Source organism: Lepidochelys kempii, chromosome 3 (assembly GCF_965140265.1).
Source record: "Lepidochelys kempii isolate rLepKem1 chromosome 3, rLepKem1.hap2, whole genome shotgun sequence".
In the NCBI taxonomy this organism is placed as follows: domain Eukaryota; kingdom Metazoa; phylum Chordata; order Testudines; family Cheloniidae; genus Lepidochelys; species Lepidochelys kempii.
This window is the reverse complement of record NC_133258.1, coordinates 44,153,713-44,179,893: the sequence shown is the minus strand read 5'-3', so window position 1 is coordinate 44,179,893 and position 26,181 is coordinate 44,153,713. Positions and strand designations below refer to the sequence as shown.

At 42.7% G+C, this 26,181-nt stretch overlaps 1 long non-coding RNA gene across 3 annotated transcripts in view; it reads left to right on the top strand.

Moving 5' to 3' along the window:
* LOC140908151 (uncharacterized) overlaps positions 1 to 26,181 on the top strand; it is a 149,422-nt gene that overhangs the window by 74,693 nt on the left and 48,548 nt on the right. For 2 of the 3 annotated variants that reach the window (XR_012157783.1, XR_012157785.1), the window contains one exon: positions 15,681 to 18,961. This is a non-coding gene — a long non-coding RNA (uncharacterized lncRNA). Of the gene's footprint in view, positions 1 to 15,680; positions 18,962 to 26,181 lie in introns of those variants that run through there. The other variant, XR_012157784.1, reaches the window with a different exon arrangement.

Genomic DNA, 26,181 nt, shown 5'->3' with positions numbered 1-26,181 from the left:
CTCCTTTTCTTTTTACATATTACTGTAATTCTCTGACATTATCCTCTAGGTAGACCTGTAGAAATTACAAATGCAGTTTGGACTCCCTGCAACCAATCTCACTACTACACTCTTATTATTTACAGCACATTGTCTAATCTGTGCATGGGAGCAGTGTGGGAAAAAATGAATGTGATCATGTAACTAAAGAATATTTTGTAATATGTATGAACAACGGGGTAGAGTTATGTTTGTAAAAGCAAACTCCCATTTGAAATTTGCTGCCTCTTGAGTGCCTCACTTTGTAAACTTGTTCTTTTAATATAGGTTTTGCATGGAATTTACTCGGATTTACAAAAAAGAAAATACATAAGATCAAGAAATTAAGTTCCATTTCTGTCTAGTAGAACTTGGTTTCCTGTAAAAGATGCACACTCAGTGTAATGAACGAGGGTTCATGCATTGGTGACTGCTGATCTGTACCTCAAAATGTGGTTTATGATAGGACTTCTGAGGTGGTGTGTTGGAATGTCAGACAGTCTCAGCACACAAGACCAAAGATTGCAAGCCATTAAAGCTGAATGGGTCTAACTGCCAACAATGGAGAACCTACCACAGGGGTATGTTCTTAGATAGCCTGTCTGACCTACTGGTAAAAAAAAAGGAGTGTGAGCCAAAGAACTTGTCATACCTGAGCCCTATATCAAAAATGAGTAAGCAATATGTTAATTGGGGACCACAGACACAGAGGGCCAATGTTGTGGTTTGTTTGTGAAAATCTAGCCTTCCTGAAAAGGAAAAACAGACAGAGAGAACAAGTGGGACCAGGCTGGGTCTTAGTAGCTCCTTGGCTTCCAAACAGGATGTGAGCAGGTGCTGTTCTTTTCCTGTAACTCAAAGGGAAAGCCCATTTAATTTAGCTTGTAGTGAATCATAAGATTAGATGAGACTAATTATGCATGAAGGTTGTTTGTTGTTTTGAAAAAAAATTCTCAGATGCTTTGTTCCATTTGCTAACAGACATACACATTTTAAAAAGGCTGTTGGTCATAAGAACGGCCCTTCTGGGTCAGACCAATGGTCCATCTAGCCCACTATCCTGTCTTCTGACAGAGACCAATGCCAGGTGCCCCAGAGGGAATGAAGAGAGGAGGTGTGTTGGAATGTCAGACAATCTCAGCACATTCCTCCACAGCCACAAGACCAAAGATTGCAAGATTGCAAGACTGCAAGATTAAAGCAGAGAGGAATCATCAAGTAATCCATCCCTTCTCGCCAATTCCCAGCTTCTGGCAAACAGAGGCTTGGCTAGGGACATTTCAGAGCATGGTTTTGCATTCCTGTCCATTCTGTCTAATAGTCACGGAGAGACCTATCCTCCATGAACTTATCTAGTTCATCTTTGAACCCTGTTATAGTCTTGGCCTTCACAGCATCCTCTGGGAAAGAGTTCCACAGGTTGACTGTGCATTGTGTGAAAAAATATTTCCTTTTGCTTGTTTAAAACCTGCTACCCATTATATCTATGGTCACAGGCATACACAGAGAGGATAAAGCAGGTGCCTGAACCCAGTCAGGCCTGCAGGATAATGAGCAGTTGGCATAGATGGGGTTTTGTAGCCAGAGCCTAGTCTAAAAATGGGAAAATTGAAAGAGTTCACCCTTAGACAGGTGAGCGCATGAGGCCTGACATCTGAGAGGGTGCACTCAGAGGTACCAGAAAGAGGATAGAGGTATAGCTAGCCCTTAGGCAAGGAATCTTAGGAGCTATTGCCTATTCCATATGCACCTTCGCACATGGTACAGAGTGAGCCTTCTCATTCCAGAAATTCCTGCAGAGACTGATAATCCCCCTGAAATGCATGCACAAAGTCAATGGAATCTTGGGAGTTCGTACACTAAAATAGAAATTCCACACATATATCCCAAAGTGCTGCACCAATAGAGCATTAGAAAGAAACCTGCCATTTAACAATAAAAGTCAGTGTGGACACATAAATACATATTTTATACCATTATTAGCCTGCCGAATGTAAACATGTTTTCAGTGAACAACTGAACTCCACATCTGTAATCTATAGTCTCTGTCTCTGACAAATTTTAAATTGATCCCTCAAACTGCTGAGGCCCTACAGTTCTTTTTTTTTTAAAAAAAATTCACAATATTTTGTTTTTATAACAGCAAACGAGTACTTATTTTTCCTTTCTAAGCAATTTTTGCTCACTCTTCATAGTCACAAGCAATTGTAAAAGGCCTTTTAGAATGGAAACACATATGCAACTTTAAATAGAGACATCACAATGCACTCCACTTATAATTAATCTTTAAAAAATACAAATACAAAATAGAGCTTCAGGATTGGTCAAAACTGCTTCAGCTACGGCCCCAAAGGGCTGGTATGCCAGCCAGGAAATTGCTGGAACAACATTGTGCTATATTTATCCCAGGAAAGCCTCCTACTCCAAAGCTGGGGAAGGGTGATAACAGCATCCACGAAGGCTGGCCCTATACCTCAGAAGAATTGTCAGTTGTTTGGTGGTGTAATGGACCCTTTGTACCGATAGACCAACAAAAAGAGGCCATTACATATGAGAGAATCTAACCCCACGGTCTTTTCACAGCTATAGTAATTCAATAGCAAACAATAAAACCTCTAGTCCAGTACATTCTCTTTCTCCTGTGTAATTTTAATGTGCTTTCTGATGTGTGGGACATAAACATAGATTTTTAAGGCCAGAAGGGAGCATTATGAGCATCTAGCCCAGTGGTGGGCAACCTGTGGCCCATTAGGGTAAGATGATTGTGGACCGCGAGACATTTTGCTGACGTTGACCATCCACAGGCATGGCCCCACGCAGCTCCCAATGGCTACAGTTCACCGTTCCCGCCCAATGGGAGCTGCGGGAAGCGGCGGGCCACAGCTCCCTTTGCGTGGGAACGGTGAACCACAGCCACTGGGAGTTGCTGGGGGCCGTGCCTGCGGACGGTTAATGTCCGCAAAATGTCTCACGGCTCACAATCAGCTTATACTAATTGGCCGCATGCAGCCCAGGGGGGCCACAGGTTGCCCACCACTGATCTAGTCTAACCTCCTGCCATAACACAGGCCATGAAACCACACCCAGTAATTTCTGCATCAAACTCATAACTTCTGTCTGAGCTGTAGCATATCTTTTAGAAAGACATTCAGTCTTGATTTAAAGTCTTCAAGTGGTGGAAAATCCACCACATTCCTAGGTAATAAGTTTACACATAATAGTATTCTGTGACTCTCCTGTTTATATGTCAGCCACACTGGTTTCAAGTGATAGGAAGATAGGACCTAATCTCTGAAGTCCATTTTTTGGGAAAAATGTATTTGCAGTATATGCTTGTAGATGTTTTAAAACTCTCTTAAAGCTTATATAGAAAAGAGAGGTTTCAGAGTAACAGCTGTGTTAGTCTGTATTCGCAAAAAGAAAAGGAGTACTTGTGGCACCTTAGAGACTAACCAATTTATTTGATCATGAGCTTTCATGAGCAGTGAGCTGTAGCTCACGAAAGCTCATGCTCAAATAAATTGGTTAGTCGCTAAGGTGCCACAAGTATTCCTTTTCTTTTTATAGAAAAGAGAGAAATTTGAGGGATACTCCAAAATACTGCAAAAATACAAAACAGTGACTTTCAATGTTTTCAGTAGGCCAGGTAAGATACTGTTTTTTATCTGTATCATATCACTGTATCAATTTTAAACCTGGTAGGAAGGCCTATTGGGTAGTCTCTGTCCAGCTTCTAATGGATAGGCATAATGGATAAATATTCACACAAAAACTGTTACCCTTGGCTGCAACCCAATCAGAAGCATTGAAAATTGAGTGGGCAAGGAATGAACTACAGTAAGGAGGATAGGGTTGATAAACACTGCATTATTGTTAGTGTATGGCGGCTTGCCTACTGCTGTAGCTATCCTGTGAATAGAGTCCATCAAGTTTAGTGCTGTCAAGTGAACTGTTTTGTAAGTGTAAATGATAAATGTACTAAACTTCACTGCTTGTTGTCATTCAGCACTTAAAGAAACATAATCACCTCATTAACAAAGGCTTTGATAGTGTACTCTGGCAGTGTGATACCCATTTAAACAAAAGAGTGAAGGAAAAACTTGCAGACAAGCTTGGAAGAATGGAAAATGCATTTCAGTGCAATCATTATTCCTTTCTAAAACACATTCTAAAACTATCTCTTCCAAACCCTGATTTCAAGAGGCCACATAATAGCTTGCCAGGGGGGATGTCTTTGATTTCTTCAGAAGGATCTGTTTTGAACGGTTCATGTAAGGTGAAAAAAAGAGAACTCAGACAATCAGTAGTCACCAATGTAATGCAATAATACTATTCAGGAAGAAGAAAGCTCTCTTTAATTTTGAATATCCTTTACATATTCCCAAGGTATATCAATAATTAATTGCTAACACCTGGCAAGATCCATCTGGCAATATCTCCTCATTATTGGTTAACTGAATGCTGATTTTGTTCAACATTCTAATGCAGCATCATGTCCTGATGGCTTCTACTGAATATGTAAAGCCATGAGTATATACACATCAACATCAAAATGCAGGTGTTGCTCTGATATAAACATTTTGACTGTAGCTAGTATTCCAGTCCCAAGATCTGCTTTCAATTAAACCAGAAGTGTACTTATTCATATTACATTTCCTATCGTATATAATCTACTCATGAAAATATTTTGTTAAATAAAGTACATTTACTAATGCATGTTGAAATAGCCTGCTGCCTGCCACAAAATGTATTTTAATTGTAAATCACTTACCACTTTCTGAATACCTTGGAATTAAAGGCGAAGCTTTCTTCCTAAGTTAATGACAGCACCAACCAATATCGAGGACCTAACTCTGATAATGAATTTATGTTAATGATACATTTGGCAATTAAAGGTTGATTAATTGAACAGTTCACGTCCAATATTCTTGGGAACTAGTTTCCAGATTCACTATGTGCCACAGCTCTGGCAATAATAAGTACTTTCACAGGAAAGGACTTTATTTCTTCAGACTTTGTGGTTCTTGAAAAAGTAGGGGATTTTGATTTGTTTATTTTGTTTTTGTTTTGTTTACCGTGTGAACAGAAATCAGAATTGGAATTTATTAGATGTTTGTTCCATAATATTTTTCAGAATATTCCTGAGATTAAATGCATTTTAACCATAATGGAAATCTGTATTTTTATAGACTTAACCCTTTAAAAAAAATAAGGAATTTGACTTTCTTTGCATGTACATCTATGATGAACTTTACTTGTCATTTCTGAGAAGGCTCAAAGTTTGAAGTAAAAGGCCATGAAGTATTTTTGCTGTTCCAGGAATTTTTTCTATTGTCTCCTCTCTGCTCTTCTTCCAAAATCCTCATCTGCATTTTTTTGTCAGAAAGCAAACCATGAAGGTTTCCATTTGCCAGAATATCCTCTTACCTTCTTAGCCTTCAGTACAATACATCAGTGGTTCCCAAACTTGTTCCGCTGCTTGTGCAGAGAAAGCTCCTGCCAGGCTGGGCTGGTTTGTTTACCTGCTGTGTCCGCAGGTTCGGCTGATCGTGGCTCCCAGTGGCTGCGGTTCGCTGCTCCAGGCCAATGGGGGCTGTGGGAAGGGCGGCCAGTACCTCAGCCCAAGCCACTTCCAGCAGCTCCCATTGGCCTGGAGCAGTGAACCACAGCCAGTGGGAGCTGCGATCGGCAGAACCTGTGGACGCGGCAGGTAAACAAACCGGCCCGGCCCGGCAGGGGCTTTCTCTGCACAAGTGGCGGAACAAGTTTGGGGACCACTGCAATACACTATTACAAATCTCCCTTCCAGCAATGGACTAATGCATTAGTGAATGTGTATCAGTCCACTATCTTACCTCAACAAAGGACAACCTAGATGACCTAATAGTTCTTTTCCATCTGTAATTTCTTTGATTTTGCTTTTCTGCCTGGCCCCAATTAAGCAAGCAACAGCAGCATAACAAAGCCATATGGCAAGTTGTATGATGAAACAATAATACTATAGGCATTGAATTTTATTTTTCCCGGTGGCTGCTCCACTCCCACTCTGCTCCAAGGCCCCACCCCTTTCCCTGAGCCCCGCCCTCACTCCGCCTCTTCCTGTCCCCACTCCACCCTTGCCCCTGAGGCCCCATGGCTGCTGCTTGTTGCTCTCCGCCCTCTCCCAAGCCCCTCCTGCCAGCTGCCAAAGAGCAGATCAGCTTTGGCTGGTGGGAGCTGACCACCCACAACTTTTGCCCCCTGCATGCTTCAGCCCCAGAGCACTGACGGAGTCAGCACCTACGCCTGATTCTCTCCTCACTTGTAGCAGTGTAAATCATAAGGGACCACAATGAAATCAGTGGAGTTGCACGGGTATAAAATTAATGAACCACAGGTGGTTCACCAGCCTGAGAAGAAGTCTAATGAGTGGTGTTGTGGTTCACCAGCAGATATAAACCCAATCTGACAAGCCAGAGAAGGCTCATCAGACTGGCAGTGCCAGCAGGAATCTGAAACACACTTCTTGAGTTGAAGAGGGTACTAAGCAGGGGTGAGTCTCATATATGCCCCATGGTCACATATATAGCCAGCTTACATGCATCAGCCATAATTATGTTAGTGTTGCTGAGGCCAGAAGTTAAGGTTTTTCATTACAGCGAGTTGAATGTGTTGTTTAGCATGTATCTTTATGTACTGCAAATGAAGGGGAGTTCCTTATGGAGTATTAAGGTATGGTGAACCATGTTTTCCTCAGTTCCCTGTGTGGAGTGCATCAGTTCCCTGTGCGGAGCGCATGATCAGTTGGGCAGTTGCACACAACATGGAGTGCTGCTAGGCGTGCTCACCAAGCTGGACAACCATTTCAAAAATATGTGGGCTCTTTAAAGGGAGGAATTGGCTTCTGGTGTATGTGACCCTGGAAAGTGGTATTCACAATTGTGACCAAATTGAGCATTGTGGGACAGCTGCTGGAGGACTGGTAGGGTTGACATAGGTCATGCAATGTCTGTATTCACACTGAATCAACCACAGTAGGGTCGACTATGGCTCAACACCATTTGGGGGGTGGTATTACTGTGTCACTATATTGGGGCACCTACATCAGCAGGAGACAAATCTGAGTGTAGACACATGCACAATTAAGTTGACGCAAGGTGACTTATTTTGACCTAACTTTCCAAGCCTTAATCTATACTACAGAGTTTTGCCAGCATAGCTTTTTTTTTTTGCCAGCAAGCTAGAAGTTTGAAGAAAAAATCACACCCCCAACTGACATAGGAAAAGCCCTGCTGTAGATACACTTATGCTATGAGAAGAATGATTCTGTGTCAGCTTAGCTAATGTTGTTTGGGGAGGTGATGTAGCTATGCCGACAGAACTCCTGTCAGCTTACCCTATGTCTCCACTAGGGGGCTTTGCCAGGATACCAGCAAAGGCACTGTAGTGTAAACATGGTCTGCATTAACCACATTTCTGGGCAGTTAATTTCCCTTGTTTCTTGAAGAAGAGGTGTTAGTGATGGGGGATGATTGGAGGGCACCTTTGGAAGGTCTGCCACTTTAGCTGCCAGCTCTGCCCTCCTCCTGGCCTCACCATGCCCTCGGTAAGGCTGGAAGTGCCATGGGAAGAAAGGAGGATGGTAACTGATGGGCTCTGAGGAGCACATCTACCAACTGGAGGCAGCAAGGGGAAGAGCAGGGAGCCCCAGATTTGTATCTACTTCAGGGATCTAGTGTAAAGGAAGGGGCTCTGCATAGCCCTCTGCAGCAGAGGAGTACTACAGATGTGTCAGATGGACCATTCATCTGAGTGGGGTGTGGTCAGATGAATTAGGATACCTCAAAGAGATGAATAGTCTAATACTTTAACTCCGGGTAGAGTGAAATGACCCATTCATATCAATGTGAGTTCCCCTTTACCTCAGTTTCAGTTGTGGAATACCGCTGTTCAAGGTAATCTCACTATGCATGTTGGTTTTAGAGCAACTTGAATATTAAAATCTTCTTCTTATTGGGGGGGAGGGAGGAAGGGGGTAGTATCTGAGGAAAGCCTGAATCAAATTACTCCAAACTTGCACCATTGCTCCTGTTGTGCTATACCAATATCCTAGATAATCTCATTATGCATGTGAATTTTAGAATACTTTGAAGATTAAAAGAAGCTCATAATGTGGGGGGAGGACATATATTGGGAACCTCTTGATCAAATTACCTAAATTTGCACCATAAATTCTACCCCAGGTCCTAAATAGCTTTTTAATTATTGCTTCCGCAAAAGGGAAGTGGGTGATGGAAATTATCCACGTTTGATGCCGAGAGAGTAATATCAGGATCAGAGCCATAGTTTGAGCCCAAGTATGTGTAAAAAGAAAGAGTTATAAGAAGTGTAAAGTTTGGATGTTATGTGACTTTTTTAGTGGAACTGTATCTCACTCAAACAACCTCAAACATTTTGACTACTAAACCAACTCTGTGGCTATTTTCAAGACAAGGCTTTTTTGAGGGCCTCTTTCCCTTAATCAGCTTTCTCTTACCCTAACTATTCTGTTTTGCCCAGCGCTCTATTCTATGCAATGTGGAAAGGGACAAATTTTCACACCCAGATACAGACTTTCAGTCCCACAAAGTCGGCAGTTACCCTGATTTTGGGGAATTAGGAATGTGAAGGATAATTTCATTTTTAAAGGTGATCTGTAAAGAGACAATAACTGAGACTGTGCTTTTGTTTGATTTTCTTCTGATATGTAAAGAAGGATGAAGATTTGGGGGCATAGTTGTCTAGACTAGAATTGGTGATTCTGTTATAATTTGGGCTAATTGATTGTACATGCTAATTATGTTGGTAACTGAGGCTCTCCACAAATGTTTGTTCTGGAGCACAAAGTTATGTGATTTGCCCAAGGCTGAGCCCCCATATGCTGATACAAACATTTTCAGAGTATCTATATTAGCATTTACAATCACTTAACAAGCAATTGGCAATCAATTACAACAGAAGGACAAATGCTAGTCTAGACCAAGCCTATGATAACAGGAGAACTAGGGAAATCATGACATGACAAGAGTCAAGAGACAGAAAATTGAGCAATGGACAGGGGAAAGGATTTTAAATCAACACTTTTGTCTGATTTTGTTAACATCTATTTGTTGTATCAGCCAGGCAAGGTTCTAACAAGCTTCAACAGGACTTTATTTTCAAAGTGGAAGCCTCTTTACCAAGCTGCTGCTGCACCCTCTGTAGCTCTCCCTCAGCCTCCCAACTCCTCCCCCTCCTTCCTGTTTCCTGTCCTTTCAGACTCCCAACAGCCAGTGCTCCCAATTCTAATAATTACAAGCAACATCTAAACACCACATTCCCTCCTCTCTTAAGAAACTCTCCCAATTAAAATAAACATTATTGTTCTAACCACAGGAACAAATATGAAACAAGACACTATACTGTTGGCAGAAATATTACACTGAAAACTCTGTAGATACTACATAACATAGTCTCTAGTCCAGACAGGTGGTCGTCTTGGTCTGACAGGCCGTCTCTCAAGCCTCGGTTCCAGTGCAATGTCTTGTTGTGTTGGTATTACGGTGAAGTTATCCAATGCAGACTGGGTGTTGGCATAATCTCCTCTTGGTGCATAGGCAGGTGCAAGATAAGAAGCATTCCATACCCGCCCATCAGAAAGTCGATAGGTGTAAGCTCCCTTCTTCTCTATGATTTTAAGAGGAGCTGTGAATTTATGGTCCCCTTTGTGTAAAATAACCGATTTTCGTATTCTAACGAAGGAACCACACTCAACCTTTTGTTTCTTAGCACCCCACTGCTTGTCTGTGAAAGCCTTAGACTTTGCTTGGTTCTGTTCAACTGTTTTTCTCACATCATCCTCATTTGGGGCATCAGGTCATGCCTTTAACAATCCAGCAATGTTCAGTTTAGTATTCATCTGTTTCCCATGCAATAACTCTGCGGGTGATCTTTGCGTTGTGGCATGTCGTGTAGCCTGGTATGCTTACAAGAAATCAGTAGTGAAGGGTATCCACAATCGCCCTTCCAGTTTAGCCATTTGCAAACTCTCTTTCAAACTTCTGTTAAACCGTTCGATTTCCCCATTGGCTTGAGGGTAATATAGGGATGACCTTCTGTGTAAAATGTTCCTCTGTGCTAGAAAAGTTTCAAACTCCAGGGAAGTAAATTGACTACCATTATCTGAAACCAGTTCTTTGGGTTACCTTCCCTGCTAAAAACTGAAGAGAGGAACTTAATTACTGTAGCAGAAGAGATTTGCAATGTAAACACTACCTTAGGCCATTTACTGAAATAGTCTATTAAAGTGATGGCATAACGGCAGTCAATTGGAGCAGTATCAAAGGATCCTACAATGTCAATCGCCACTTTTTCCCATGCAGATTCAGGAAGAGGAACAGACTGTAATGGAGGGGTACATGTCACTGCTGTCTTATCATGCATTTGGCAAGTGACACAGGATTTTATGAGTGCTTCAGTTTGAGAGTCCATCCCTGGCCACCAATACAGATCGGTTAAAAGACCAGGTTCAGGAATTGGAAAGAATCAGAGGGGAAAAGGAAAGCAAAGTGATTAATTTGAAGGCAGAATCTGATGCTCTCAGAGCTACATCTCTGACACAAGCAGCACAGATTGTAGGAATGGAGAAGCAAGTATGTGACAGTGAGTGGGTCAGTAATAAGCTGCAGAGGAAAGTGTCTGAGTTGAAACAGCAGACCATGGAGAGCAAAGCTGCAGTCAGAGCCCTTTTGAAGGATTCACAAAGCAAAACCCAGGCAGAGCATAGGGAATGCTGGAGACAGATTGGTGCCCTTAAGGCTCAGTTGGGAGAGCAAAGGGGGATCGTGGCAGCAATCAGAGGGAATTGTAGCTGGGAGGAAGACATAAAATCAGAGGAGGATCCCAATGCATGTCCCCCTTATTGCAATTATGAGCTGACAGACCCTGGTGAGTTCACCCTGGATCCCATTGGGCAGTCTCCATATAGCCCCCTATGGGGATCACTGGAAGAGCTGCAAAGACCTCCTCCTATGGCCCCCATAGTCAGTACCTCTGTCACAAAAAGGGGACCTCAAGGAGGTCAGGGAGGAACAGAGGAGCGGTTGGAAACTAGACCCTTTACCCCTGGCCAGGTTAGGGCAGTAGGGAAATCAGTTGGCCTGCTGAATAGGAGCACAGCCTTGGGGTGAATGGTAAGAGTATCTGGCATGGCTGATTCACTCCAGCTGATGTGGCAGCTATATGCAGGGAGTGTATGTCCCCCGAGGATTTTGCAGGGCTCCCTTATGATGTCCAGATGGGGGCCTCCCCTGGAGCAGATGATATAGAAAAGCATATAAACGTGCAGAGGGAAGTAATATATACCTTCTTCCCGGGAGAAAGCCCCACAGTTATATTTCACCAGGAGAAGCAACAGGCCGGGGAGAGAGTAGAAAATTATGTAGCCAGAAAGAAATTGGCATGGAGATATTCTGGGCTGACAAATGTCATTAACCCAGACTTTGCAGCCTTCCCTTTCAAACAAGCTTTAATCCAAGTATTTCTCCCTTTAATTCATATGGCCTTAGTGGGTATGGATCTGGCAGCAGTTCGAACAAGAGATATTGAGGATAGAGCAAAGCAGGCCTATGAGATCCAAAAGGATATGCACCCTCCTAAAAGGAAACCTGATAAGGTGGCCACTGTAGCCCATCCAAATAGCACACAGGGAAAAGAAAAAGGAGACAAACCCCATAAGGGTCGAGGCAGAACCCCTGACCCATGGCATGGGGAAATTTGGAAGCGACTTTTAAAATATGAGCAAAAGGAAGCAATAGACCTGCTGCCCACTGCTGAACTCCTAGCGAAACTGGCAGAACATGAACTGGCTGAGCATCAAGGAAAAAGCACCATTGCACCACTGATTGCTGCTCTATGGGGAGGCCGAGTGTGCCAGGATCCCCCAATTGTGGCACACATAAAAACCAATAAGTGTGGGAGGTTCACGGTTTATGTGAAGTTTGCAGGAGGGGCATTCGGACAGAATTCACTAGTGGACTCAGGTGCCACCTACTCCCTAATTAGTACCCAAAATAAGCAGCTGTTTGGACCTCTGGCTAGAGTCAAAACCTTACAGGGATTTAATGAGGCACAAAACATTGTCCCCTTCTGTAAAAAAATCCCATATAGTGTGGGGACAAAGAAGAGCCAAGGGCAATTTGGCTTGATGGATTTGGGGGGAGAAGGTATTCTAGGAATAGATGCTCTGAGGGAATTGAGAGAGCTAGTTGATTGTGCTAACAGGGTTTTGTGGGAAATGCCTCCTTGCACCCCATGGGAGATTTCAGCCAACTATTGAATAGCAGCCCTTGGCCCCCAGAAGTTTTAGCAATTGCAGAGAAATACCGGGAGGTTTGGGCCAAGAATAAAATAGAATATGGTAAAACTGATGCAGAAATCCTAGTCACAGGCCCTGATCCTCCACCCCAGAAATGGTATCGATATCCAAAGGAGGCAGAAGCTAGCCTAAAGGAAATAATTGATGGTCTTTTGAGCCAAGGAGTTTTAGTGGAACAGCCCAGCACTAACAATGCTGCCCTATGGCCCGTCCTTAAGAGTGATGGCAAAACCTGGAGGCTTGGGGTGGATTTTCACCCCTTTAACTGGGTGACTCCACCTATGGCTCCCGTAGTGGCTAAATATCAGGAGGTAATGGGTTCCACATTAGGAGGGGTCCAGTGGTTTTCAGTTTTAGATTTGGCTAACGCTTTCTTTGCTATCCCCTTAAACTGGGACAGCAACTATAAATTTGCTTTCACCTTTCAGGAAAAACAATTGTGTTTTGCCCGGGTCCCCATGGGATGGAATAACACACCTGTTATCTGCCCTGCCCAGGTAGCAAAAATGTGGGAGGGAATGCCTGAAAAGGATTGTGTGATTTCTTACGTGGATGATGTCCTGGTCTCTACTCAGACCCAGGAGGAAAATTTAAAGGTGTTGGACAGAGTGCTGCAAAAGATTCAGTAAACAGGGTTTAAAGTAAGTCCAAAGAAGGCCCAACTGTGCTCCCAGCAGGTACACTATCTTGGGGTAACCCTGGGACAAGAAGGGCATTCCCCTGACCAACAGAGGGTTGAGTTTATTCTCAAACTCCCAGCCCCCACAGACGTAACCACTGAGATCCTTCCTGGGCATGGTTAACTTTTCCCCAGATTTTATAGAAGGGTTTTCAGAAAAAGCAGCCCCGTTGCATGAATTGTGGCCCAATCCACAGCCCTATCATATCCCCGGGTAGGAGAACCATTTTTATTACACCTAGCAACTACAGACAAGGGAATGGGAGCTGTGCTAAGCCAGAACCATGGAACAGGTCTCTGACCTGTAGCTTATGCCTCCAAGACCCTGAGTGAGATAGAGAAGGGATTCACCCCATGTGAAAAGAAGGTCTTGACACTCGTTTGGGCACTATAGCATTGGGAATACCTGGTGGGTTTGTCCCCTGTGTTACTGAAAACAGCCCACTCCCCAGTGAAGTATGTACTCACCGGTAAAATCAACAATGGTCACGTATCTAGCCCTGGATTGGCAAAATGGACCCTGCTTTGTTAAACAAAAATGTAGATATGGAAAAAACCAAGGTACTATCCCCAATACCTTATGGCCTCCTGATAGAGGGGGAAGAGCACGAATGCCCATCACCTGAGCCACTGCCCTGGGAGCCGTCCCTCTTCGAGGGAGGGGCCGTGCTGAGTGAGATGCTGGGAATAGCAGATGATGTTTGGTTTGTGGACAGCTCTCGTTTTTACAAAAATGGCCATCTGCATGTGGGCTTTGCTGCTGTAAAAGTGCCTATGGGAGAGGTGCTGAGGGGACAGTATACACCATATTCTGCCCAAGCAGCTGAAATTGTGGCGATAGCAGTAGCACTGGAAAATACCCCCACCACTCAGGAGGTAGCCATTTTCACAGACTCAGGCTGGGTCCTTCGGTCCCTGGTGGATTGGGTACCAGAATGGAAAAAGAAAGGGATGAGGTCTGCAGACGGGAAACCCATAGCCCATGCCGACAAACTGAAATACATCTGGGCATTGGTGGAGGCCCGGGATACTGTGGTACACATGGGAAAAATCAGAGCACACAAGAAGGGGACTGAGGAGTCAAAATGGAATAATTGGGCAGATGAGGAAGCCAGGGTGGGGGTAGAGAGGGGAAATTGTGGCAGCTAAGAAATGGGAAATGTATAGCTCCTATAGCAGCAGCCAGAAAAAGAGACTCAGTTCACATAGGTTTAATAACCCTCCAAAGTCAGGATCCCAGCCTGACAGAGTTAGTGAAAAAGGGAAAGCACCAGGAGTGGAAAGTGTGGTAGAATGAATCAAAATTAATTCTAGCAACTAAAGAAGGGAAACCAGAAGCAGTCTGGGTGGTTCCTACAGCCTTAAGAACAGAAATGATTTCCCTAGCTCACCATGGAGGACACCTAGGAGTAGAGAAAACCTTAACCCGATTGCAGGCTGCCAGCTGGTGGCCACACATGAGCAGCGACGTGGAGCAGTTTGTAAATAACTGTCTACCATATGCAGCCAATAATGCTGATCCCAAAATCAGCATAAAAATAATGCGGGTCCAAAAAAAAGGACCCCTGAGACATCAGAGAATAGAAGGACCATGGGCCCGACTGCAAATTGATTTTATTGGGCCCCTACCCAGGACCACAAGGGGTAATCAGTATTGTCTGGTGATTGTTGATCCCTTTACTAAATAGATTGAGGCTATCCCAACTTGAAATAACACAGCTCAAACCACAGCTCGGGTGCTCACTGAACAAGTAATAACCAGATGGGGAACCCCGAGGGAAACTGATTCAGATCAAAGGCCCCACTTTATTGGGGAAATCACAAAAGGAATTCTGCCAAGTGTTTGGGATTAAACAAAGGCTACATGTAGCTGGACACCCCCAAAATTCAGGCCAGGTGAAGCAAACTCTCAAAGCAGCTCTCAGAAAAGTAGTAAACCAGCAAGGGAAAGATTGGGACCAAAGACTGCCATTTATCCTGATGGCTATTAGGGGGTCTGTTGCATCGCATGGAGTAACTTCATTCCAGGCAATGACTGGGAGAGATATGTGTCTCCCAGAACAGTGGTGGGTGGATGGAACGCCACCTGACAACCTACAATCCCGTATCCTCATGGACCAATTGATGAAGCAGCTGTTAAAAGTTGTTGCTTACACCCATCGGCAGGTTGTCATAGCCTTGGGAACTAACATTTGGAAAATGGACAAAAGAATGGGTCCCATCTTAAATCCCCAAGAATAGCAGGTATAGAGACATGGTTATGTATTGACAAGTAAGGAAAAAAGCATATAATCTCAGTCCTATTTGAGCAGGACCAGTTAGAATCTGTAACAAGGCTAGCCCCACTGTCTATCAGCTAGAAATTCAGTCAGGAAAGAAAAACATACTGAAGTGGTTTCACTCCTCACAGCTAAAATGATGGAAGGGAAACCATCCCAGTCAGCCTTAGATGAAGCCCACTGTCAGGCCAAAGTACCCCCAGCTCGGGAGAAACATGCTTCAGACATCAGTGAGTCTGAATGAATATTAGCTCCAAGACACTTCACAACTTCCTCCCTCTTAATGGGTGTGTGTGAGGGGGAAACAGTCTATGTTTGTTTTATGTTGCAGAGTCCTCTGTCAGCAGATGTCCAACAGCCCTGCCTGAGATGCGGTCCTGGCTGTGTATGTTGCTATCTGGATTCTCGTGTTTGTGGGTCTATGCTTCTGATGTCGGTGCACCAAAAACCATCGTGATCGAGACATGGGAGAACCACACATGGAAGACACTGGAGTGTGAAGTAAACAATACCCTCGACGTTGCTCCAAGTCCCACATATGTTTCAGGGAAAGCCTCCATCTTTTTGGACCCACAGATGGATACAACCCCACTTCCGTGAGGTTAAAAGGTTTGAACAAAGTAAACATCATTGTCGGAATGAGTGGGGAAGCAACATGTATAATGGGCTGGACTGTAAATGATAGTCCACTTTGGTGGCTAAAGAATCCCAGAATGATTAGTGGAAACATCATTATCCTCATGAATACCATAATATTCCCTTCCCCTTTTTGGCCCAGGAGAGAAGATTTATTGATGGGAGGAATTGGAAAATACTACCTAGATAAATTAGGCTGTCATTGGGTGGGAACAAACAGGCTGCTGAATAATTGTAACCAACCTAGATGTGCGCAGCTGTGGACTGACCTTCCTAATAAAACAGCCCCTAGAGACAAAACGGTCCAATTTAAATTAGAATATGCCATCTACCTCACTGGGAAGCAGACAAATTTGGAGAAAACAGAATTGCAAATAGTCACACCAGGAGGGGAATGGAAGATCCTCCTGTCCTGTTACAACAGGAACCAGTGGCCACTCACAGAGGAGCTCCTGTCTGTGAGATATGGAGAACAGCATCAATTAATCTGGTGTGCTAGTGAGGAAATTATCAACATGTGGGTTAGCATGACAGGAAAATGGTTTCTGCGAGGGCCTCATGGTGTAAAAAGTTGCATTGTTTAGGTTTTGGACCCAGTAGTCACCAATTTAATCAGTCCCTATGTTGTCCGAACCAATGTCAAAAAGCAATTGGTTCTTGACCCTACTCAATCCCTCAGAAAGGTCATTCTAGACCTGTTTGACAAAGGTCTCAGTGATAGAGCCCCGGTGTAAGCAATTTGTTCCACCCTGATTTGAAGGTTGGAAAAATTGGATGGAAACACACAAAATTCCCAAACCAAAAAGCTCTAGCAGGGAAAGCAGAAGGGTAAAAAGAGACTTTATGGGGAGCAATTGGAATGGGAGGAGCAGTCCTTAACAGCATTAATGAGAAGGTGCTTGCAAACAAGATGAATCCAATGGGAGCTCACATAAAAGATTTGGCTACACCTATTAGGGTATCATTTGAGCAATTAAGGTCTCTGCAATCCCAAGTAGCAAATATCTTAGAGGAATGGGGAAAAACCCAAGAGGAAGACCATCACCACCTCTTGCAGGCTGTTGGCACTCTGCAAGCTAACATTTCTTTAGCTATGGCATGTATGCAAATGCAAGTATGGATGATTGATATAGTAAAAGATATGATTCGTGATGGTAGGAATTTCCCAGTAGAAATCAGAAACATCATTTGGAATAATTCACCCAAACTGAGAGAGAGTTACAGGCCTGGTGGAAAATGGTAAATTTTACGTATAATCAACACTCAGAGGAAATCACGGTCTTTGTTTTGCTAATGTCCCAAGCAGAAATAAAATAGGTTTCTCCCATTGTGGCTTTAGGCTTCAATATTAATCAGACCGTAATGAAACCTATCGACCACAGAGCGTGAGTAGTGAAAGATGATCAAAAGAGGAAAACAGTAGAATTGGGAACCTGTTTAGAGGAACCTAGAATTGGATATGAATGTAACAAAAATGCCCTCCAACCTCAGGATGTATGTTTGGAAGTAACTGAAGGAAAATGCCATTTTGGTATTAACCCATTTGTAAGTAACAATTCTGTATTTGTGTATCTAGGAAATCATTATGTATGTTTTAGAAGTTGGTGTCCTGCATTTCTTGTTAATTTTGTGCATAAAGTAAATCATAATCCTTATGAGAATAAATGTTTCTGTCATATTGTAGCAATTAGGGGATGTGATTTCAAATTTCATGTACCCAAATTTAAATATAGTCAGTTAAAAGTGGCTTATACTTTGTATTCCATTGTAAAACCTGTGCCCCTTGAAATGGGTCTAACTGCTTTTTTACAAACATTACTTGTACACCCTGATTTACAGAACCAGTAACAAACTGCAAAACAGGAAGGGTGCAGAGTCATGGTTACCATGCATCATAATGCCAATGAAATTAAATGGGTATTTGCAAGAATTGTCCAGGACCTGTTGCACCACTGGTGGGAAGTATTATTGGGATGGTCCCCCACTGGCACAGGCATCCTGAATTTGGCCCTATACCCCATCATAGTAATCTTGGGGTGCCAAAGAGTAGTGGTTTTTGTTACCAGCCTAATGACATGCTGGATATGGTGCAAACTCCAGCAATTGCAAGTCCCCTGACAGATGAGTCAGTGGTTACTGCCACCGGCACTCGTACCCCCAGGTAAGGAACATATAAAACTTGTTGCCCCTCCCTCAACTGGGAAAGGAGGCTAAGGCGATCACTTGTCAAGTGCTATGCTGGTGTGCTAAGTATGGGATGCCAGCAAGAAGATAATTTGCTCGGTCTTGGCTGAGAGCCTTGAGCTTTTGTTGGATCTCAACGCAGGTGCATCCAGAAAAGGTGTGACAGCGATCATGTAAGGACCCCTTGTGTGAAAGGTGACCTTTAAGGAGGGGAAACTGTACAGGGAGACTTCGGCAAACCAGTAAAGTGTCTGAAACCACTATGGCTTATTGCTAAAAGCAGCCAAGAGAGCAGGCTGCAAAATGGCCATTCAGCACTCTCAGTTTGACCAAGGCATGAGGGGAGGGGGTTTTAGGTGCCACAGAAAGGGCAGCTTGACCCCCACATCCTTCCTGATAAGAACTGTGTCAAAGTGGCTGATACATGCATTTTAGAAGAGCAGGATGTGCCCTAGGAATGTCTATTGGGGCCTCAAGACTGCAAACTCTGGAAAAACCCACACCTGGTTAATCGATAATCAGAAGGAACCTCTTGCTTGCCCATTGAAATGGCTTACTTAACAAGTTTTCTTTAAGGGACATGTCATTCTATTACTATAAATAAGGGGGAAAAGTTTGAGGTAGTTGGGTTCTTTTTGGACTCTCCCTCTGGATACATCTTGCAGTCCCCACTGACAGACAGAAGATTTGGCCATTGGAAGCCTGCCACTGTGTCACTCTAGAGCCACACTCAGCTTTGGTAATTATCAAGGGTTCGGAGTGTTTTACTAACCTGTTGCAGACATGTGTAAGTGCTTGAAACCAAGTAAAGTTTAGCTTTAAGTGAAAGCACTCTTGTGTTGTTCTGTTTGTGCCTGCCATCTATCGGTTGGACGGCCGTGTCTCCCCTGATTTATTTTTGACACCACCTCACACAGAGTAAAAGTTACCAAGAGCTTTGGGTTAAAAGAGTCCCAGGTAACAATAGTGAGAGAGGATGATGATCCAGAACAAGCACAACGGGATCATGACTACAAATTACTACAGTTTTTTCCAGAAATGCAGAAGAAAGAATATTAAACTGACCTTAGACAAGCTCAGGTGGAGCGTAACCGGCGTGCCATACATAGGACAATTTTTATCTCTAGATACCTGAAAGTAGACTCAGAGAATGTGAGAGAAATGCCTAGACAGTGATGTTAAAGGAGTCCAAAGATTCCTGGAAATGGTCAATTATTTAGCAAAGTTTTGCAACTATCTGTCTGAGAGCTGTGAGATCCTGAGATAACTGACATAAGACAGTTTATGGAGTGGACAAACCAACATAAGCAAGCATTCTGGAAAGTAAAAGAGATGATTGGAAGGTTCTCATTTTGAAATATCACAATGCAGAGAAACCCCTGATGCTGCAATGTGATACATCCAAACTGGGTATCTGGGCTGCCATGCTTGCAAGAAGGACAACCTGTTGCATTTGCAAGCAGAGCATTGTCTGAGACAGTGAAGGACAATGTCCAAATTGAAAAAAGAGTTGTTAGCAATACTCTTTGGTATGGAAAAATTTCAACAATACACTTATAGTCACACCATGGATATACAATCTGACCATAAACCTCACAAAACCATTTGGAGAAAGTCCTTACTCACTGCAGAAAATCACTTAGAGCAGACTAAGCTCACTTAGAGCTGCAGGTATGACATATGGATCAAGTTTTGCTCAAGCAGACATGTGATGTTGGCAGATACCTTGAGCTGTGCATACTGGCCAGACCCCAGAAAGGAGGAATCCATAGAGGGTGAGGTGAAGACAATAAATATGGAACAGTATTTACCTACCTCTGAAGAAAGGCTGAGAAAGATACAGAGAGGTACAGAGCAAGAGAGAATGCTGCAGACATTGAAACTCATGATTCTACAAAGATGGCTCTCAACAAAAGACCAAGTACCTAAAAAAGATAATACCATTCTTTCAGATAAGAGATGAATTGTGTGTACAGAATGACATTTTGTGGAGAAAGAGCAGTTATTTCAGCAGCTCTTAGGAATGAGTTTATGTACAAGTTCATTCATTGCATCTGGGAATTGAAGGTTGCTTAACATGAGCCGGAGATACTATATGCTGGGCAGGAATGTATGAGTAATTACAGATGTTCATTGAAAAGTGGTGATGTATGCAGATCCTGGGAAGACCATCAACCAAAAGAGATCCTGTGGCAAACAAAGTTCTGGAAAGACCACAGGCAAAGGTGGGAGTGGATTCCTTTACCTTTGTGACAAAGGATGCATAATCATTGTAGACTGTTTTTCCAATTTCTTGGAGATAGACTATTTACCAAACAGAGGATCCAGAACAGTCTTACAGAAGATAAAAGCACAATATGGATGGTATGGGATACTGGATATCATGTGTTCCAATAATAGACCACAGTTTGTTTCAGGACAGCTCTGGAAGTTCAGTTAGGACTGGGATTTGGATCACATCTTCACTGAGGTATCAAAGCAATGGCAAAGTGTAATTAGCAATAAAAACCGCTACAAAACTGTTGAAAAAGGTGAAAACTGCAGAAGCTGACCCTTACTTAGCACTACTAGATCATAGGAACACTCCCTTGCAAGGCCTAAATTCTAGTCCATTCCAAAGATTGATGAGCTGGAGAACTACAACACTCTTGCCAACAAGCAGAAGGTTGTTAGCACCTGGACATTCAGGTTTTTCACTTGGCAAACTACAAAGAAACCAATGAAAAAGACAAGCGTTTTGCCAAATCTGGAGCTGGGTGACAAAGTGCATATACAGCCATTAACAAAACAGGCTAAGTTCTGGTCCAAAACTACAGTGGTGCAGCCAGGAAACCAAAGATCATATCAAGCGCAAATGGACAGTAGACAGGTGAAACCATAAACTCCTCAGGAAAATAAAAGACACCTCTAAGGACAGTATGGGTAACACATGTTTTAGGGTTCTACAGCAAGTTCTTCAACTGAGCCAAAGTTCTGAGAAGTGGACAATGTCAGGGACCTATCAGAGGAAAGACTGGAGGAAGAGGGTGTTTCAACAGAGACAGCTCAGTGGTTTGAGCATTGGTCTGCTAAACCCAGGGTTATGAGTTCAATCCTTGAGGGAGCCATTTAGGGATCTGGGACAAAAATTGGGGATTGGTCCTGCTTTGAGCAGGGGGTTGGACTAGATGACCTCCTAAGGTCTCTTCCAACCCTGACATTCCAAGATTCTACCCCAGCAACACCAAGCCGAGAGACTGTGGTTAATCAGATGGGAGTAAGACAGCCCCAGGGAGGAGGGTGGATTGTTAAAAGACTTACTCACCTGAGGGATTTTGTGCAATGGATTTCCTAGTTGTAGAGGTAAATGGCTAGCCAAACTGATAAGGTGACGCATGCAGTAACAGCAAGAACAGTCAGCTTCTGAAAAGAATATGTTAGATTATATTATTAGTTACTGCTACGGTGTTTGACAGTTTTCTTTACAAGAGAAGGGATGTGGCAATATGAATGTGCTAGCAGACACTTTCAAGCTGCATGCTGTTTGCAAATGATACTTCCTGGGGAACTAATCTGAGAAGCCATGAGAACATGTTGTAAACAGCCAAACTAAAACTGGAGGTTGCTAATTAACCCTGTGTCAGAGTGAGATCTTATATGGCAGATGATCCAGACACAACAGAACATAAAATATCAGCCTGCATGACATAGCTTCTGCTCAGTTGCCATGTGGGTCTGTGTTTTGGATGGTGAGCTCTATTTTTTCTGCTATTACTAAAAAAACTCTTATCTTTTCCCTCATTTAGCCTGAATAGAAGGGCAGCTACTACACCCATCAATTTCAATGAGGTTTAACCCAATTCATAACAATAAAACAAAAGCAGGCAGAGAACAAGTCACTAGTGCTTAGTACACACCACAAAGATTTTATCTACAGAGTATGACTGTTGCTTCTCTCATGTGTTGGACCTGCTCTACTAGGAAAAGACCAGCGGATTATTCCAAACCCAACTGTGATGTGGGATACTGCAGTACTGTTTGTGAGCCAAATGAACTTTCCCTGAGAAGTTTCTACCCTTAAAGAACAAACCTATCCATTTCCTCCATTTTGTTCCTTCTCCCCTTACCTTTCTCTGCTGCTCCTCAGCCAAAACCCTGTCTCTCTTCCTTCCAGCTCTCAAACCCGCAAAGACATGTCAACATGGCCTCATGAACACTTCATGCATGAATCATCTCGAAGTTGCACCTTCCTTGAATTTTCTTGCAAACAAAATTTCATTTTCACATACAGTTATGGATATTGAATAAAGGGTCACAGATACTGTCAAAGGGCAATCGATTTAGAATGTTTTAAATATCAGTGGAAAATGTTTTGCAGCATCCATCTGTTTATGGCTTGAAACTTCTGCAGGAAACAAATACTACTTTGATTTGTATAGAGATAATATCTAGCAGTCTTTTGGAGCAGCACAACATAATTTTATCATTGCAGATTAGCAGCACAGAAAGACAAACTCACTTTCCAAACATATACTGTCTGAAAGCATTTAGCATTATCTCTGTGAAACACTATTACAAATAATCAAGTTGCTACTTTTGCTCTTCTCATGGACTGGAACCAATTCATTTGACTAGTAACCTCATCCAAAAAAGGGAATTAAACTTATGTCAGTTTATTCTAAAGTGATGATTATTAACCTCTGTACTAATTCAGCTGGCAAACCTATTGAGTATATTCTGTGCTTCAAATATTAATTTTCTCTGAACTTTTTTTAACCAAGTGCTGCCTTTGGGGCTGTGTTTAAAGTTAGATGGATTGAGTTCAGCTGTGTTAATTAAAAATATTCAGTTAACCCAAACTAAGCTGACTCTGAAGCCTAAAAACACTTTTAAAACTCTGGTAAATGATTACTAAGTAAATAAATATTGGGTCAAGAATAATTGATTTTTCTCTTTGAAATCTTAAGTCAACTAAAATTTCTTTCTTTTTTTACTCAAGTAATTAGGCAATTAAGGACCCACTTAGGTGCTGGAGTGAAATATTTTGTAACTAAAATAAACAATACTAAAACATCATAGATTTTAAAGGACGAGTATTCCATGAAATCTGTGTAGAAAATCTGTTAATTTAAGATGAAATATTGTTTGTTGCCTGCATTGCAGCCTATGCTTGCTTTTAAAGTCTTAAATCTTTTAAATATTTATGCTACTTTAAGGTTCAAGAAGTTTGTTTATCACTGGATATTGGCTCACTATTCAGACTACATTTGCAAGTCCCTAGTAAGATAGACTAAAAGACGATGTTAAGTTTGAGTTAAGGGTGCTAGATAGAACAGCCCATTCCACCAATGCAAACCATACAAACCAAGGAAATGCATGGGTAAGTGATTAATCAGCCCATCTATGCTCCACTAATCAGTTCCCATCCTTGGCCACAACAACAGGCTTTCCATCAACCAGACCTGTGTTACTCCAACCACGCAACCCCAGCCGCACCCCACATCTCAGGCCCCGCTGCAAGCATCCTCAAACCCTCACCCCGGGGCCCCTTGCACACATCCCCAGGCCTACCCATGTCTTCACTCACTCCCGAGTGCTTTGCCTCCCATTTCCCTGCTCATTTCCTATTCTGAGCAGGTTGTCAGCCTTTGGTGTGTGTGTGTGATTCTTGGGGGACTTGGCTATAACGGGACATGAGAGGGTGAACAGGCAAATGAGGGGGCAGGGGAGGATTAGGGATGTGGGAGGTATGGGATAAGAGACCTATGGGGAGTGGACCTAGAGGGGTTCCTGTGGAGAAGGTCTTGGATAGGGAAATACAAGTTTCTCTACACCAAAGCTCCAATGCATGTAAGACTTATTGCACTGCTGTTGCCTCAGCTCCCAGACAAAGCCAGGCCACAGTGCTGTGGTGACTCAGCTCCCCTAACACGGATGGCTTCGTGCCCCAGGGGGCCCCAGTAGGCTCAAGTGTCTCTACACCGAGGCAGGGATACATCAAGGGCTTCCCACAACACTGTTGCCTGGGTGTCCTGGGGAACTAAGGTAGCAGCAGCACCAGGGGAGCCCTTTAAGCACTTTAGTGCAGAGACACGGGTTTCACCTCAGGTTTCCTGAACAAACCCAACCACTCCTCATTCTGACCATTATCCACTATATTCCAGCTAACTCTTCCCTATCTCCCCAAAGCCTGCTTTCTTCTACCTTCATCCTCCCACATCACTGTCAACACCTCCACAGCCTTCTAGAGCCCCACCTCTCCCAGAACTCACCCTCATACACGTCTCCCGCTCTCCAGCAGTGGGTGTGCAGCAGAGCTGGGGAGACCAGAGATGCAGCCTGGTGGTGTACAAATATGGAAGTAGTTGATGGCTCTAAAAAATTCTCCGGGTTAATCTTTGCATGGCACAAAACTGCTAGCTTGAAGAAAGGGACTAACAATGTGTTTAATTTAACAGGTCAGAAATGCTATGGATCAAAGATATTATCAGAATGTGTGTGTGCGTGAAATTTGGAATCTGTGGGGATTTTGTGGTCCTTTTGCTAGAGGAACACTAAGAAATGGTAGGAAAACAGAATAGCATTTCAAAAAGTTGTTTTGATTGTTCTTTCACCAAAAGTTAGATTGATTTCACACACAAAAATTACACAGAAAATTCCATTGTCCTCCAAGGAGTTGAACCAAATTTGGAGACTAAATTCAATCACTAAAGCATCAAATGGAGAGAGTTTAATCCTGCTTTAATTGCCAATCTTAGTGCTACCTTAGCTAGGGGTCACTAGTGCTGCCTCCATAATATAATTTTTTTTTAAAAAAATATACATTTGATTCTCTGCAAGGCCTTTCTTAAAACGACTGTTCTAGCCTTTCAGAACTGAGACAAAACCCAAAGCTTAATTGGTCTCTATAGAAAAGCATGTGTTTCGAATGCAAAAGGACATTAACTCTAGAAATAGAAAAAGAAGATGACAGTGCAGGGCTATTAACTGACTAACTCATACCAACATGAGCCAGTATTGACCTTAATTGCCTTGATATAAATACTTGACCAAGACAGTAAAAGTTTGTAATGAGAATAAATTGTATTGCACTCAAATCTTTTTTTTTTAATTTATTTGCTGATTGTAACTTTTATGGAGAACTGCCTGTAGAATAAATCCCATTTATTGTTACAGGTATTCTCCCCTGGCAAGCCACTAATGTATTGACTCTGTTTAGTCTGTTATGCATTTGCCTGCACTCTACACAATGCAACAAAAATTGTCAGGAGGGCTACCTTTTTAATAGGCACTATGCTCTTGAGGACCACAAAAAAGCCTTTATTAGCTTTGCTATGCAGTAACTCCTATAATATCTTTCAAGACAAAGGGTCACATTCTAGCTGAATTATTGCTGTAAGATATCAGTGTGTAAAAAGTTCTACCTAGTTTTGTGTAAGCTGTTGTAATGCTTTATGCAACCACACAGATTAGTTGAAAGAAAGTATGTAGTAAGCACAATTCTGTTCAATGCTTTAAAGAAGCATTGCCTTCCTTACTGTGGGAATTCCGCTCTATGTTGTTGAAAAGAGCAGGGTACTTTTAGCTGCCTTTTTTCTTAAAAAGAAAAGTAACATCCTCAGTAACAACAGGGCAAAAAGAGGTTAGAAGTTAATGCTTTGGGAGGCACTTTATGCTAATTAAGACATTAGCCTGAAATTCAGTTCCTTTCATATGACAATGCCTCTCTCTAATTTCCCATTAATATGGGGCGTATAAAGAGAGCGAAGAACCCTCTGCTCTGTTAAAAATACTGTCTCCTAGGAGACAGAAGATAGTTAGGACATTAGAATATCAGACTCATTGAAAGAATACACAGAACAAAACACACAATAAACAGTTCAGCTTGTACAGCACTGTTGAATATGGATTTTGAACTCCATACCCTTTGAAATCTCTTTTTGTACATTTTCGGCTAACTGCAAATGTTGAACTCCAGCATTGTTGCTATTTGCTATAATCTGTGATCAGATTATAAAAAACAATTTGCAGTT